Source organism: Dendrobates tinctorius, unplaced genomic scaffold, assembly GCF_039654945.1.
Source record: "Dendrobates tinctorius isolate UK_male_01 unplaced genomic scaffold, ASM3965494v1 ptg000104l, whole genome shotgun sequence".
NCBI lineage: Eukaryota > Metazoa > Chordata > Amphibia > Anura > Dendrobatidae > Dendrobates > Dendrobates tinctorius.
The window spans coordinates 20,577,843-20,591,287 of NW_027361772.1; the positions used below are offsets into that span (position 1 = coordinate 20,577,843).

The 13,445-nt window shown below is 55.8% G+C and overlaps 1 protein-coding gene across 2 annotated transcripts in view; it reads right to left on the reverse strand.

The window, feature by feature from the left end:
* Positions 1 to 13,445, reverse strand: part of SLC39A14 (solute carrier family 39 member 14) — an 86,731-nt gene that overhangs the window by 28,039 nt on the left and 45,247 nt on the right. For both annotated transcript variants that reach the window (XM_073588925.1, XM_073588924.1), the window contains exon 2: positions 896 to 1,092. The gene's annotated coding sequence lies outside the window, so the exon portion shown is untranslated. The remainder of the gene's footprint in view (positions 1 to 895; positions 1,093 to 13,445) is intronic.

A 13,445-nucleotide genomic window follows, 5' to 3' on the forward strand; every position in this document is an offset into this window, starting at 1 on the left:
GAGGGCGAGAGCCCGGGGTGGGCAGGAGGGCGACGGGTGGTAGGAGGGCGAGAGCCCGGGGTGGGCAGGAGGGCGACGGGTGGTAGGAGGGCGAGAGCACGGAGTGGGCAGGAGGGCGACGGGTGGTAGGAGGGCGAGAGCACGGAGTGGGCAGGAGGGCGACGGGTGGTAGGAGGGCGATGGGCAGCAGGGTGACAGCTCGGGGTGGGCAGAAGAGTGACAGATAGCAGGGTGACAGGCAGAATAGTGATGGGCAGAAGAGTGACAGATAGCAGGGTGACAGGCAGAATAGTGATGGGCAGGAGAGTGACAGATAGCAGGGTGACAGGCAGAATAGTGATGGGCAGGAGAGTGACAGCAGCAGGGTGACAGGCAGAATAGTGATGGGCAGGAGAGTGACAGCAGCAGGGTGACAGGCAGAATAGTGATGGGCAGGAGAGTGACAGATAGCAGGGTGACAGGCAGAATAGTGATGGGCAGGAGAGTGACAGATAGCAGGGTGACAGGCAGAATAGTGATGGGCAGGAGAGTGACAGCAGCAGGGTGACAGGCAGAATAGTGATGGGCAGGAGAGTGACAGATAGCAGGGTGACAGGCAGAATAGTGATGGGCAGGAGAGTGACAGATAGCAGGGTGACAGGCAGAATAGTGATGGGCAGGAGAGTGACAGCAGCAGGGTGAAGGGTAGCAGGAGGGCAACAGCCCGGGATGGACTGGAGGGTGCCAGGCAAGAATGGTGATGGGTAACAGCAGGGGGACAGCTCAGGGTGGGCAGGAGGGGGACGGGTAGCCGGCAGAAGAGTGACGGGGTGAAGGGTTGCAGGAGGGTGACAGCACGGGGTGGGCAGGACGCAGGAGCCGCTAGGCTCTCGTACACACACAGGACTCCGCTCACCTTGCCGGACAGCCGCCGTCACTCGCACATTCAGCCGCTCACACCGTCCCGGTCACCGTGCACATCGCGGCCTCCTGTCAGCAACGTGGATCTCGGGTGCGGGCTCTTTAAACCTCGACGTCACTTCAAATTGAGCTCCACCTCTTTTCCGTGACGTGAGGGGCGTCACCTGGAATACGGAGTCTTCTACACAACACCTGTACAGTAACACGCAGTGTGATAAACTCACGAGGGGCAGTGCCATTATTCACCCCGTACAGAGAATGTCTCCTCCGCGGCGTCCATATTACCTGAGACCATTGCCGCCTACTCGTACAGAATAGTCTCCGGCAATATGTCCTCCCCTGTTACCCGTGTGTGACACAGTGCGCCCTCTAGTGGCAGAGCGCGCAGTCTGTATGAATGGAGCGCTGTTCGCTGACAGACAGTGGTACGTGCCGGGTCACGTGGTGTAATTGACGGGCTGTGTGACACTGCGGGTCACAGGCCGCCGTGGCATCACTGTGGTTTATAGCTGACCCCATTATCTTCCTAATTTTTGGGTCTACAGGATGTTTTGATCACTTAATGCATTTATTTATGGAGGTGTGGTGAATGAATTCAATAGCATGGCGTGTAAATGGTTAATAGCTTATCTTCTAAGCCCACCCCACACAGTCATGTACACCTATGCGATTTTATTTTAAGGGGTTAATTTGAGGCACCCTGTGGTCAGAACAGCATAGATGACAGTTGGTGCACAGAGTGTTCTATGGAGGTCTGCAGAATCGCACTCACAGGTCATTATTAGCGCGTAATGAACAATATTAACATTGAAACACAAAAAAAAGATGAAATTATCACCACTTTACTTATTTTCGTTTTTCCCCCTATTTTTCAGTATATTCTATGATAAGGTAAAAGGTGGCATTCACAACTACAACTCATCCCGCAAAGTACGAGCCCAAGTTACGGCTCTGTCCACACAAAGGAAAAAGCTGTGACAGACCCCGCACTACCTGTCCTCTGTGTGTAGTGCGGGGTCTGTCACTCTCTACCTGTCCTCTGTGTAGTGCGGGGTCTGTCACTCTACCAGTCCTCTGTGTGTAGTGCGGGGTCTGTCACTCTCTACCTGTCCTCTGTGTAGTGCGGGGTCTGTCACTCTACCTGTCCTCTGTGTGTAGTGCGGGGTCTGTCACTCTCTACCTGTCCTCTGTGTGTAGTGCGGGGTCTGTCACTCTCTACCTGTCCTCTGTGTGTAGTGCGGGGTCTGTCACTCTCTACCTGTCCTCTGTGTGTAGTGCGGGGTCTGTCACTCTCTACCTGTCCTCTGTGTAGTGCGGGGTCTGTCACTCTACCTGTCCTCTGTGTAGTGCGGGGTCTGTCACTCTCTACCTGTCCTCTGTGTAGTGCGGGGTCTGTCACTCTCTACCTGTCCTCTGTGTAGTGCGGGGTCTGTCACTCTACCTGTCCTCTGTGTAGTGCGGTGTCTGTCACTCTACCTGTCCTCTGTGTAGTGCGGGGTCTGTCACTCTCTACCTGTCCTCCATCTGTAGTGCGGGGTCTGTCACTCTACCTGTTCTCTGTGTAGTGCGGGGTCTGTCACTCTACCTGTTCTCTGTGTAGTGCGGGGTCTGTCACTCTACCTGTTCTCTGTGTAGTGCGGGGTCTGTCACTCTACCTGTTCTCTGTGTAGTGCGGGGTCTGTCACTCTACTTGTCCTCTGTGTGTAGTGCGGGGTCTGTCACTCTCTACCTGTCCTCCACGTGTAGTTAGGGGTCTGTCACTCTACCTGTCCTCCATCTGTAGTGCGGGGTATGTCACTCTACCTGTCCTCTGTGTGTAGTGCGGGGTCTGTCACTCTACCTGTCCTCCATCTGTAGTGCGGGGTCTGTCACTTTACCTGTCCTCTGTGTGTAGTGCGGGGTCTGTCACTCTCTACCTGTCCTCCACGTGTAGTGATGGGTCTGTCACTCTACCTGTCCTCCATCTGTAGTGCGGGGTCTGTCACTCTACCTGTCCTCCATCTGTAGTGCGGGGTCTGTCACACTACCTGTCCTCTGTGTGTAGTGCGGGGTCTGTCGCTCTACCTGTCCTCTGTGTGTAGTGCGGGGTCTGTCACTCTACCTGTCCTCCATCTGTAGTGCGGGGTCTGTCACTCTACCTGTCCTCTGTGTAGTACGGGGTCTGTCACTCTCTACCTGTCCTCCACGTGTAGTGCGGGGTCTGTCACTCTACCTGTCCTCCATCTGTAGTGCGGGGTCTGTCACACTACCTGTCCTCTGTGTGTAGTGCGGGGTCTGTCGCTCTACCTGTCCTCTGTGTGTAGTGCGGGGTCTGTCACTCTACCTGTCCTCCATCTGTAGTGCGGGGTCTGTCACTCTACCTGTCCTCTGTGTAGTACGGGGTCTGTCACTCTCTACCTGTCCTCCATCTGCAGTGCGGGGTCTGTCACTCTACCTGTCCTCTGTGTGTAGTGAGGGGTCTGTCACTCAACCTGTCCTCTGTGTAGTGCGGGGTCTGTCACTTTCTACCTGTCCTCTGTGTGTAGTGCGGGGTCTGTCACTCTACCTGTCCTCCATCTGTAGTGCGGGGTCTGTCACTCTACCTGTCCTCTGTGTGTAGTGCGGGGTCTGTCGCTCTACCTGTCCTCTGTGTAGTGCGGGGTCTGTCACTCTACCTGTCCTCTGTGTGTAGTGCGGGGTCTGTCACTCTACCTGTCCTCCATCTGTAGTGCGGGGTCTGTCACTCTACCTGTCCTCTGTGTAGTACGGGGTCTGTCACTCTCTACCTGTCCTCCACGTGTAGTGAGGGGTCTGTCACTCTACCTGTCCTCCATCTGTAGTGCGGGGTCTGTCACTCTACCTGTCCTCTGTGTGTAGTGCGGGGTCTGTCACTCTACCTGTCCTCCATCTGCAGTGCGGGGTCTGTCACTCTACCTGTCCTCTGTGTAGTGCGGGGTCTGTCACTCTACCTGTCCTCTGTGTGTAGTGCGGGGTCTGTCACTCTACCTGTCCTCCATCTGTAGTGCGGGGTCTGTCACTCTACCTGTCCTCTGTGTGTAGTGCGGGGTCTGTCGCTCTACCTGTCCTCTGTGTAGTGCAGGGTCTGTCACTCTACCTGTCCTCTGTGTGTAGTGCGGGGTCTGTCGCTCTACCTGTCCTCTGTGTGTAGTGCGGGGTCTGTCACTCTACCTGTCCTCCATCTGCAGTGCTGGGTCTGTCACTCTACCTGTCCTCTGTGGAGTGCAGGGTCTGTCACTCTACCTATCCTCTGTGTGTAGTGCGGGGTCTGTCACTCTACCTGTTCTCTGTGTAGTGCGGGGTCTGTCACTCTACCTGTCCTCTGTGTAGTGCGGGGTCTGTCACTCTACCTGTCCTCCATCTGCAGTGCTGGGTCTGTCGCTCTACCTGTCCTCTGTGTAGTGCGGGGTCTGTCGCTCTACCTGTCCTCCTAGTGTAGTGCGGGGTCTGTCGCTCTCTACCTGTCCTCCATCTGTAGTGCGGGGTCTGTCACTCTACCTGTCCTCTGTGTAGTGCGGGGTCTGTCACTCTACCTGTCCTCTGTGTAGTGCGGGGTCTGTCACTCTACCTGTCCTCTGTGTAGTGCGGGGTCTGTCACTCTACCTGTCCTCCATCTGTAGTGCGGGGTCTGTCACTCTCTACCTGTCCTCCATCTGTAGTGCGGGGTCTGTCACTCTACCTGTCCTCTGTGTAGTGCGGGGTCTGTCACTCTACCTGTCCTCTGTGTAGTGCGGGGTCTGTCACTCTACCTGTCCTCTGTGTGTAGTGCGGGGTCTGTCACTCTCTACCTGTCCTCCATCTGTAGTGCGGGGTCTGTCACTCTACCTGTCCTCTGTGTGTAGTGTGGGGTCTGTCGCTCTACCTGTCCTCTGTGTAGTGCGGGGTCTGTCACTCTACCTGTCCTCCATCTGTAGTGCAGGGTCTGTCACTCTACCTGTCCTCTGTGTAGTGCGGGGTCTGTCGCTCTACCTGTCCTCCAAGTGTAGTGCGGGGTCTGTCACTCTACCTGTCCTCCATCTGTAGTGCAGGGTCTGTCACTCTACCTGTCCTCTGTGTAGTGCGGGGTCTGTCGCTCTACCTGTCCTCTGTGTAGTGCGGGGTCTGTCGCTCTACCTGTCCTCCAAGTGTAGTGCGGGGTCTGTCGCTCTCTACCTGTCCTCCATCTGTAGTGCGGGGTCTGTCACTCTACCTGTCCTCTGTGTAGTGCGGGGTCTGTCACTCTACCTGTCCTCTGTGTAGTGCGGGGTCTGTCACTCTACCTGTCTTCTGTGTAGTGCGGGGTCTGTCACTCTACCTGTCCTCCATCTGTAGTGCGGGGTCTGTCACTCTCTACCTGTCCTCCATCTGTAGTGCGGGGTCTGTCACTCTACCTGTCCTCTGTGTAGTGCGGGGTCTGTCACTCTACCTGTCCTCTGTGTAGTGCGGGGTCTGTCACTCTACCTGTCCTCTGTGTGTAGTGCGGGGTCTGTCACTCTCTACCTGTCCTCCATCTGTAGTGCGGGGTCTGTCACTCTACCTGTCCTCTGTGTGTAGTGTGGGGTCTGTCGCTCTACCTGTCCTCTGTGTAGTGCGGGGTCTGTCACTCTACCTGTCCTCCATCTGTAGTGCAGGGTCTGTCACTCTACCTGTCCTCTGTGTGTAGTGCGGGTCTGTCACTCTACCTGTCCTCTGTGTAGTGCGGGGTCTGTCGCTCTACCTGTCCTCTGTGTGTAGTGCGGGGTCTGTCACTCTACCTGTCCTCTGTGTAGTGCGGGGTCTGTCACTCTACCTGTCCTCTGTGTGTAGTGCGGGGTCTGTCACTCTACCTGTCCTCTGTGTAGTGCGGGGTCTGTCGCTCTACCTGTCCTCTGTGTAGTGCGGGGTCTGTCGCTCTACCTGTCCTCTGTGTGTAGTGTGGGGTCTGTCGCTCTACCTGTCCTCTGTGTATAATGCGGGGTCTGTCACTCTACCTGTCCTCTGTGTAGTGCGGGGTCTGTTGCTCTACCTGTCCTCTGTGTGTAGTGCGGGGTCTGTCACTCTACCTGTCCTCTGTGTATAGTGCGGGGTCTGTCGCTCTACCTGTCCTCTATGTAGTGCGGGGTCTGTCGCTCTACCTGTCCTCTGTGTGTAGTGCGGGGTCTGTCGCTCTACCTGTCCTCTGTGTGTAGTGCGGGGTCTGTCACTCTACCTGTCCTCTGTGTGTAGTGCGGGGTCTGTCGCTCTACCTGTCCTCTGTGTGTAGTGTGGGGTCTGTCGCTCTACCTGTCCTCTGTGTGTAGTGCGGGGTCTGTCGCTCTACCTGTCCTCTGTGTAGTGCGGGGTCTGTCGCTCTACCTGTCCTCTGTGTGTAGTGCGGGGTCTGTCGCTCTACCTGCCCTCTGTGTAGTGCGGGGTCTGTCTCTTTACCTGTCCTCTGTGTGTAGTGCGGGGTCTGTCACTCTACCTGTCCTATGTGTAGTGCGGGGTCTGTCACTCTACTTGTCCTCTGTGTAGTGCGGGGTCTGTCACTCTACCTGTCCTCTGTGTAGTGCGGGGTCTGTCACTCTATCTGTCCTCTGTGTGTAGTGCGGGGTCTGTCACTCTCTACCTGTCCTCCATCTGTAGTGCGGGGTCTGTCGCTCTACCTGTCCTCTGTGTGTAGTGCGGGGTCTGTCACTCTACCTGTCCTCTGTGTAGTGCGGGGTCTGTCGCTCTACTTGTCCTTTGTGTAGTGCCGGGTCTGACACTCTACCTGTCCTCCATGTGTAGTGCGGGGTCTGTCACTCTACCTGTCCTCTGTGTGTAGTGCGGGGTCTGTCGCTCTACCTGTCCTCTGTGTGTAGTGCGGGGTCTGTCACTCTACCTGTCCTCTGTGTAGTGAGGGGTCTGTCGCTCTACTTGTCCTCTGTGTAGTGCGGGGTCTGACACTCTACCTGTCCTCTGTGTGTAGTGCAGGGTCTGTCACTCTCTACCTGTCCTCTGTGTGTAGTGCGGGGTCTGTCACTCTCTACCTGTCCTCCATCTGTAATGCGGGGTCTGTCACTCTACCTGTCCTCCATCTGTAGTGCGGGGTCTGTCGCTCTACCTGTCCTCTGTGTGTAGTGCGGGGTCTGTCACTCTACCTGTCCTCTGTGTAGTGCGGGGTCTGTCACTCTACCTGTCCTCTGTGTAGTGCGGGGTCTGTCGCTCTACCTGTCCTCTGTGTGTAGTGTGGGGTCTGTCGCTCTACCTGTCCTCTGTGTAGTGTGGGGTCTGTCGCTCTACCTGTCCTCTGTGTGTAGTGCGGGGTCTGTCGCTCTACCTGTCCTCTGTGTAGTGCGGGGTCTGTCGCTCTACCTGTCCTCTGTGTGTAGTGCGGGGTCTGTCGCTCTACCTGCCCTCTGTGTAGTGCGGGGTCTGTCTCTTTACCTGTCCTCTGTGTGTAGTGCGGGGTCTGTCACTCTACCTGTCCTCTTTGTAGTGCGGGGTCTGTCACTCTACTTGTCCTCTGTGTAGTGCGGGGTCTGTCACTCTACCTGTCCTCTGTGTAGTGCGGGGTCTGTCACTCTATCTGTCCTCTGTGTGTAGTGCGGGGTCTGTCACTCTCTACCTGTCCTCCATCTGTAGTGCGGGGTCTGTCGCTCTACCTGTCCTCTGTGTGTAGTGCGGGGTCTGTCACTCTACCTGTCCTCTGTGTAGTGCGGGGTCTGTCGCTCTACTTGTCCTTTGTGTAGTGCCGGGTCTGACACTCTACCTGTCCTCCATGTGTAGTGCGGGGTCTGTCACTCTACCTGTCCTCTGTGTGTAGTGCGGGGTCTGTCGCTCTACCTGTCCTCTGTGTGTAGTGCGGGGTCTGTCACTCTACCTGTCCTCTGTGTAGTGAGGGGTCTGTCGCTCTACTTGTCCTCTGTGTAGTGCGGGGTCTGACACTCTACCTGTCCTCTGTGTAGTGCGGGGTCTGTCACTCTACCTGTCCTCCATCTGTAGTGCGGGGTCTGTCACTCTCTACCTGTCCTCCATCTGTAGTGCGGGGTCTGTCACTCTACCTGTCCTCTGTGTAGTGCGGGGTCTGTCACTCTACCTGTCCTCTGTGTAGTGCGGGGTCTGTCACTCTACCTGTCCTCTGTGTGTAGTGCGGGGTCTGTCACTCTCTACCTGTCCTCCATCTGTAGTGCGGGGTCTGTCACTCTACCTGTCCTCTGTGTGTAGTGTGGGGTCTGTCGCTCTACCTGTCCTCTGTGTAGTGCGGGGTCTGTCACTCTACCTGTCCTCCATCTGTAGTGCAGGGTCTGTCACTCTACCTGTCCTCTGTGTAGTGCGGGGTCTGTCGCTCTACCTGTCCTCCAAGTGTAGTGCGGGGTCTGTCACTCTACCTGTCCTCCATCTGTAGTGCAGGGTCTGTCACTCTACCTGTCCTCTGTGTAGTGCGGGGTCTGTCGCTCTACCTGTCCTCTGTGTAGTGCGGGGTCTGTCGCTCTACCTGTCCTCCAAGTGTAGTGCGGGGTCTGTCGCTCTCTACCTGTCCTCCATCTGTAGTGCGGGGTCTGTCACTCTACCTGTCCTCTGTGTAGTGCGGGGTCTGTCACTCTACCTGTCCTCTGTGTAGTGCGGGGTCTGTCACTCTACCTGTCTTCTGTGTAGTGCGGGGTCTGTCACTCTACCTGTCCTCCATCTGTAGTGCGGGGTCTGTCACTCTCTACCTGTCCTCCATCTGTAGTGCGGGGTCTGTCACTCTACCTGTCCTCTGTGTAGTGCGGGGTCTGTCACTCTACCTGTCCTCTGTGTAGTGCGGGGTCTGTCACTCTACCTGTCCTCTGTGTGTAGTGCGGGGTCTGTCACTCTCTACCTGTCCTCCATCTGTAGTGCGGGGTCTGTCACTCTACCTGTCCTCTGTGTGTAGTGTGGGGTCTGTCGCTCTACCTGTCCTCTGTGTAGTGCGGGGTCTGTCACTCTACCTGTCCTCCATCTGTAGTGCAGGGTCTGTCACTCTACCTGTCCTCTGTGTGTAGTGCGGGTCTGTCACTCTACCTGTCCTCTGTGTAGTGCGGGGTCTGTCGCTCTACCTGTCCTCTGTGTGTAGTGCGGGGTCTGTCACTCTACCTGTCCTCTGTGTAGTGCGGGGTCTGTCACTCTACCTGTCCTCTGTGTGTAGTGCGGGGTCTGTCACTCTACCTGTCCTCTGTGTAGTGCGGGGTCTGTCGCTCTACCTGTCCTCTGTGTAGTGCGGGGTCTGTCGCTCTACCTGTCCTCTGTGTGTAGTGTGGGGTCTGTCGCTCTACCTGTCCTCTGTGTATAATGCGGGGTCTGTCACTCTACCTGTCCTCTGTGTAGTGCGGGGTCTGTTGCTCTACCTGTCCTCTGTGTGTAGTGCGGGGTCTGTCACTCTACCTGTCCTCTGTGTATAGTGCGGGGTCTGTCGCTCTACCTGTCCTCTATGTAGTGCGGGGTCTGTCGCTCTACCTGTCCTCTGTGTGTAGTGCGGGGTCTGTCGCTCTACCTGTCCTCTGTGTGTAGTGCGGGGTCTGTCACTCTACCTGTCCTCTGTGTGTAGTGCGGGGTCTGTCGCTCTACCTGTCCTCTGTGTGTAGTGTGGGGTCTGTCGCTCTACCTGTCCTCTGTGTGTAGTGCGGGGTCTGTCGCTCTACCTGTCCTCTGTGTAGTGCGGGGTCTGTCGCTCTACCTGTCCTCTGTGTGTAGTGCGGGGTCTGTCGCTCTACCTGCCCTCTGTGTAGTGCGGGGTCTGTCTCTTTACCTGTCCTCTGTGTGTAGTGCGGGGTCTGTCACTCTACCTGTCCTATGTGTAGTGCGGGGTCTGTCACTCTACTTGTCCTCTGTGTAGTGCGGGGTCTGTCACTCTACCTGTCCTCTGTGTAGTGCGGGGTCTGTCACTCTATCTGTCCTCTGTGTGTAGTGCGGGGTCTGTCACTCTCTACCTGTCCTCCATCTGTAGTGCGGGGTCTGTCGCTCTACCTGTCCTCTGTGTGTAGTGCGGGGTCTGTCACTCTACCTGTCCTCTGTGTAGTGCGGGGTCTGTCGCTCTACTTGTCCTTTGTGTAGTGCCGGGTCTGACACTCTACCTGTCCTCCATGTGTAGTGCGGGGTCTGTCACTCTACCTGTCCTCTGTGTGTAGTGCGGGGTCTGTCGCTCTACCTGTCCTCTGTGTGTAGTGCGGGGTCTGTCACTCTACCTGTCCTCTGTGTAGTGAGGGGTCTGTCGCTCTACTTGTCCTCTGTGTAGTGCGGGGTCTGACACTCTACCTGTCCTCTGTGTGTAGTGCAGGGTCTGTCACTCTCTACCTGTCCTCTGTGTGTAGTGCGGGGTCTGTCACTCTCTACCTGTCCTCCATCTGTAATGCGGGGTCTGTCACTCTACCTGTCCTCCATCTGTAGTGCGGGGTCTGTCGCTCTACCTGTCCTCTGTGTGTAGTGCGGGGTCTGTCACTCTACCTGTCCTCTGTGTAGTGCGGGGTCTGTCACTCTACCTGTCCTCTGTGTAGTGCGGGGTCTGTCGCTCTACCTGTCCTCTGTGTGTAGTGTGGGGTCTGTCGCTCTACCTGTCCTCTGTGTAGTGTGGGGTCTGTCGCTCTACCTGTCCTCTGTGTGTAGTGCGGGGTCTGTCGCTCTACCTGTCCTCTGTGTAGTGCGGGGTCTGTCGCTCTACCTGTCCTCTGTGTGTAGTGCGGGGTCTGTCGCTCTACCTGCCCTCTGTGTAGTGCGGGGTCTGTCTCTTTACCTGTCCTCTGTGTGTAGTGCGGGGTCTGTCACTCTACCTGTCCTCTTTGTAGTGCGGGGTCTGTCACTCTACTTGTCCTCTGTGTAGTGCGGGGTCTGTCACTCTACCTGTCCTCTGTGTAGTGCGGGGTCTGTCACTCTATCTGTCCTCTGTGTGTAGTGCGGGGTCTGTCACTCTCTACCTGTCCTCCATCTGTAGTGCGGGGTCTGTCGCTCTACCTGTCCTCTGTGTGTAGTGCGGGGTCTGTCACTCTACCTGTCCTCTGTGTAGTGCGGGGTCTGTCGCTCTACTTGTCCTTTGTGTAGTGCCGGGTCTGACACTCTACCTGTCCTCCATGTGTAGTGCGGGGTCTGTCACTCTACCTGTCCTCTGTGTGTAGTGCGGGGTCTGTCGCTCTACCTGTCCTCTGTGTGTAGTGCGGGGTCTGTCACTCTACCTGTCCTCTGTGTAGTGAGGGGTCTGTCGCTCTACTTGTCCTCTGTGTAGTGCGGGGTCTGACACTCTACCTGTCCTCTGTGTGTAGTGCAGGGTCTGTCACTCTCTACCTGTCCTCTGTGTGTAGTGCGGGGTCTGTCACTCTCTACCTGTCCTCCATCTGTAATGCGGGGTCTGTCACTCTACCTGTCCTCCATCTGTAGTGCGGGGTCTGTCGCTCTACCTGTCCTCTGTGTGTAGTGCGGGGTCTGTCACTCTACCTGTCCTCTGTGTAGTGCGGGGTCTGTCACTCTACCTGTCCTCTGTGTAGTGCGGGGTCTGTCGCTCTACCTGTCCTCTGTGTGTAGTGTGGGGTCTGTCGCTCTACCTGTCCTCTGTGTAGTGCGGGGTCTGTCACTCTTCCTGTCCTCTGTGTGTAGTGCGGGGTCTGTCGCTCTACCTGTCCTCTGTGTAGTGCGGGGTCTGTCACTCTACCCGTCCTCTGTGTGTAGTGCGGGGTCTGACGCTCTACCTGCCCTCTGTGTAGTGCGGGGTCTGTCTCTCTACCTGTCCTCTGTGTGTAGTGGGGGTCTGTCACGCTACCTGTCCTCTGTGTGTAGTGCGGGGTCTGTCACTCTACCTGTCCTCTGTGTAGTGCGGGGTCTGTCGCTCTACCTGTCCTCTGTGTAGTGCGGGGTCTGTCGCTCTACCTGTCCTCTGTGTAGTGCGGGGTCTGTCGCTCTACCTGTCCTCTGTGTAGTGCGGGGTCTGTCGCTCTACCTGTCCTCCATGTGTAGTGCGGGGTCTGTCACTCTCTACCTGTCCTCTGTGTGTAGTGCAGGGTCTGTCACTCTACCTGTCCTCTGTGTAGTGCGGGGTCTATCACTCTACCTGTTCTCCATCTGTAGTGCGGGGTCTGTTACTCTACCTGTCCTCTGTGTAGTGCGGGGTCTGTCACTCTACCTGTCCTCTGTGTGTAGTGCGGGGTCTGTCACTCTACCTGTCCTCCATGTGTAGTGCGGGGTCTGTCACTCTACCTGTCCTCTGTGTGTAGTGCGGGGTCTGTCACTCTACCTGTCCTCTGTGTGTAGTGCGGGGTCTGTCACTCTCTACCTGTCCTCCATCAGTAGTGCGGGGTCTGTCACTCTACCTGTCCTCTGTGTAGTGCGGGGTCTGTCACTCTTCCTGTCCTCTGTGTGTAGTGCGGGGTCTGTCGCTCTACCTGTCCTCTGTGTAGTGCGGGGTCTGTCACTCTACCCGTCCTCTGTGTGTAGTGCGGGGTCTGTCGCTCTACCTGCCCTCTGTGTAGTGCGGGGTCTGTCTCTCTACCTGTCCTCTGTGTGTAGTGGGGGTCTGTCACGCTACCTGTCCTCTGTGTGTAGTGCGGGGTCTGTCACTCTACCTGTCCTCTGTGTAGTGTGGGGTCTGTCGCTCTACCTGTCCTCTGTGTAGTGCGGGGTCTGTCGCTCTACCTGTCCTCTGTGTAGTGCGGGGTCTGTCACTCTACCTGTCCTCTGTGTAGTGTGGGGTCTGTCGCTCTACCTGTCCTCCATGTGTAGTGCGGGGTCTGTCACTCTCTACCTGTCCTCTGTGTGTAGTGCAGGGTCTGTCACTCTACCTGTCCTCTGTGTGTAGTGCGGGGTCTTTCACTCTACCTGTCCTCCATGTGTAGTGCGGGGTCTGTCACTCTACCTGTCCTCTGTGTGTAGTGCAGGGTCTGTCACTCTACCTGTCCTCTGTGTGTAGTGCGGGGTCTGTCACTCTCTACCTGTCCTCCATCAGTAGTGCGGGGTCTGTCACTCTACCTGTCCTCTGTGTGTAGTGCGGGGTCTGTCACTCTACCTGTCCTCTGTGTGTAGTGCGGGGTCTGTCACTCTACCTGTCCCCATGTGTAGTTCGGGGTCTGTCACTCTCTACCTGTCCTCCATCTGTAGTGCGGGGTCTGTCGCTCTACCTGTGCTCTGTGTGTAGTGCGGGGTCTTTCGCTCTACCTGTCCTCTGTGTGTAGTGCGGGGTCTGTCACTCTCTACCTGTCCTCCATGTGTAGTGCGGGGTCTGTCACTTTCTACCAGGGCTGTGGAGTCGGTAAGCCAAACCTGCGACTCTGACTCCTCAATTTCCCTTCCACCGACTCCGACTCCCACACATATTGCTTATATTCAAGTGAAAAATTTATTGTAGTACAATGTGAACATCAGACACTTAATCATTTTTATGATACAATAATCAAGACATTTAGATAGAACATAATATATTTATTGGAATACAACTTTAGAACACAAAAAACTGTAATAAATTGTAAATATGTAATACACTATGTAATATCGATTATATATACTGTATATATATATATATATACAGTATATATATATATATATAACACTAATAAACTATGTAAGTGGCAAAAAACAGTTTTCAACAAAAACATACTAAATAACATTTGTGCAGTCTATGAATTTGATCT